Raw genomic sequence first — 2,941 nt, forward strand, 5'->3', positions numbered from 1 at the left:
TGTATCACGCAGACATTGTGATCATCCAATCCTTATTAGACCGGGGAGGATGAAAAGTGGGAAAACTCGATGTTTCCGTGGCAGTGTCACTAGTGAATCCTTTGGGCCCCCTGAAGGAGTGACAGTACCATACCCGTACGTGTCAACGACTGCATCACTTCAGGATTTCCAAACAGACGATGCTCACAAACCGACACACAGACAAAGGGGATTGACCCACATTCACTCCACTCACACAAGTGGTAGTTACACCAAAACATTTTATACTGAGCTATACAGAAACACATCAGTTTCGTTTCCACATATTTTATTGCATTTCAGTGATACATGTTCACGACAGGCACGATACATGAACTGGAGAGGTTCGCTTTGACGATGGCTGATCTGCGATATAACTCTCTGGGAGAAGAGGGCTGCCTATCTTCAACCTGTGAACAGATAAGTAACTCATCAAAATCTCTGATCAAAGCAAGGTCCATTGCATGTTCCCGACTATATCATACGTGTCTATGAAACACTGTCACTCCAAATATAGGATTTCTTGAGTCCTGCTTTATTCATTGCATGCAACGTACTATGAACATTGTCCCTTCAATGGTCTCTCTTTGGAATCTCTGGGAATATTTGAAAAAGATCGCCTAATTTTTTACGTTTATACATTTAATGCACATTTTGACACAGGTATAATCCAATATAGATACAACTATTGGCATGTTGATGGAGCAGTGCGTGAATGTACGTATCACAATTGACTTCTAATATTGTTACTTTTCACCTAATGGTTTGGGGTTTCGCATGGAGATCTTGATTAACGTGGTGTCCAGTACCGCCACTACCTCCACAAAACGGAATCATGCAGAAATACAACTTAAGAACCCCATGGACAAAATCTATTTAAAGACTGCAGGGTAGACGACAGCTTTCACCGCCACCCTGCTCTGACGTCATGGCCATGATGAGTAGTTGCTGAGGCAGGCAAGTGATGTTTTCACTGGTCCAATCATCACTGCAATATATTTACTCACACACAGACATATGCATATTCAAGGGACACTACAGTGTCGGCCACTGTCAGTATTGTATTCGTACCCATCGTCCTGGTATGGTACCAATATCTGACTCTAAAAGCGGGGACAAACCACACTCACTCACTAACACGTAGCAGAGGGCATCAAGGACATAGGACCAACTACTCAGATTGTAGTACAGTTATAGATCTGATAGATGAACGGGTGACCACGGGATTTGTCGTAGAAGTGCAGTGGCATTGCTTAACCTAGCAGGGGTCGATGAGATGACCTAGTCACTTATTTTGAGGGTTATACTTACATTGTAAGAAAAATGAGTGTATATTTTCAAACATAGGTATTAACTAATTAAAACAGTTCACTTTGATTCGCATAAGAATAAATGTGATTTATTCGTGTACACTTCCCCTTTAACCTAGCGGGGTCGGTGAGATGACCTAGTCATTATAGTGTGCGCGCCTCAGACATCCGGAATTGGGACACCCATGTTCATATCCTTATCAACATGCCGGCTATATTCCTTATCTGTGCAGTCCTGTCAAGACTGGCAATGTACCAGGACAGCTGTAGAAAACAGAACAGGGTTCATACAGTTTTGAACAATCGAAGTTATGGCCTTTTAGGGGCCAAGACCCAGTCAATAAATTGAAGGAACTACAGAAACCCATAAGACATAAGAAGTTGAAGACACTCAAGGTTGGTCAAATGCGGAACGACCATAAGAGGGAAATAACTCTTAGTTACATCCCTGTACTGGGAAAGTTTTGCTTCGCGATGGAGATTATTTAACACGTTTGTATCAGTAGTTTATTAAAAGTTGACACGTTTTGCTAAATATGGGGCCTTTTTTAGGGCAAATCACTGTCAATTAGGCATTTCCAAATTTCAGGTTTGTTCAAGCCCTGCGAAACCTGCAGAATATCGACATGGGTATCCATACAATAAAACCTCAATAACCACCAGTTATGAGAGTAAACTGCTCATTATTATACAATTGTGTGAAGCGGACGTTGTATTCCTGCTGTATGTAAAACACTCTGAATGGTTGAGAGGCCTCAGTTAATGTGAGAAAGATTCTAGGAGAAGTCAGTATTTGATGGCAGCTGGCAGGATGTTCTGGAAGTTTCTTAGTTTCCCTACATCAGGATGAATAAAGTAAAATGAGTCATAAAGGCAAGCAAAAAGGCAACAATAAGTAGTGTAGACATAAAGAAATACCTTGGGTGTAGGAGTTCATAGTGACAATAACTGGTGATGAACAGATCGTGAGGCAAATGTCAGCAGAAATTCAGTAATAGCACAGAGGTATGATAGCGTCAAAATGGCGGCATCAGAAGTGAAACTGTCGTCATAGCGACGTCATTAATCTCGCGAGATCGTCATAGCATTACGTGACGCTGACGACTGGTTTCATCCGTACCCTGCGCATGTCAGTTTTACGCAGCACTCAGCAATATTCCAGCTATGTGGCGGCGGTCTGTAAATATCGAGTCTGGACCAGACAATCCAGTGATCAACAGCATGAGCATTTTGACACGATGACATGTGTAAACCAAGTCATCGAGATGGTCCCCCGATCCCGTTAGTCGCCTCTTACGACAAGCATGGGTTACTGAAGATCAATTCTAATCCGGATCTTCACTATGTTAGTCAGACAAGAGACGAAGCAGCATCAAAGTCTAACTGCAAACATAATCTGATACATGAGATTTTAAGTATATTTCAAACACAACGAATCAAATAGAATCATTCACTGTAGTCGATTGTAAGTTACAAACACTTAGCCATTGTATGAGATGTTATGGGTGAAACGTGAGGGCAAAGTGAATTGGTTCCAAGCATAATAGGCACCTCGCGAAGTAAATGCAAGCACGATGCTGACGATGTCTGGTGAGTCTCTATGCTGTCCCTGT

The 2,941-nt window shown here is 42.0% G+C and overlaps 1 long non-coding RNA gene across 1 annotated transcript; it reads right to left on the minus strand.

Moving 5' to 3' along the window:
- Positions 1 to 293: 293 nt before the first annotated feature.
- Positions 294 to 2,365, minus strand: LOC124276916. The gene is made up of 2 exons (XR_006898690.1): positions 2,247 to 2,365; positions 294 to 428 (listed from the first exon to the last, which is right to left on the minus strand). It is a non-coding gene; the product is annotated as an uncharacterized LOC124276916 (long non-coding RNA).
- Positions 2,366 to 2,941: the final 576 nt, after the last annotated feature.

Source organism: Haliotis rubra, unplaced genomic scaffold (assembly GCF_003918875.1).
Source record: "Haliotis rubra isolate DU_JTF1 unplaced genomic scaffold, ASM391887v1 Scf1054, whole genome shotgun sequence".
NCBI classification, from domain to species: Eukaryota; Metazoa; Mollusca; class Gastropoda; order Lepetellida; family Haliotidae; genus Haliotis; species Haliotis rubra.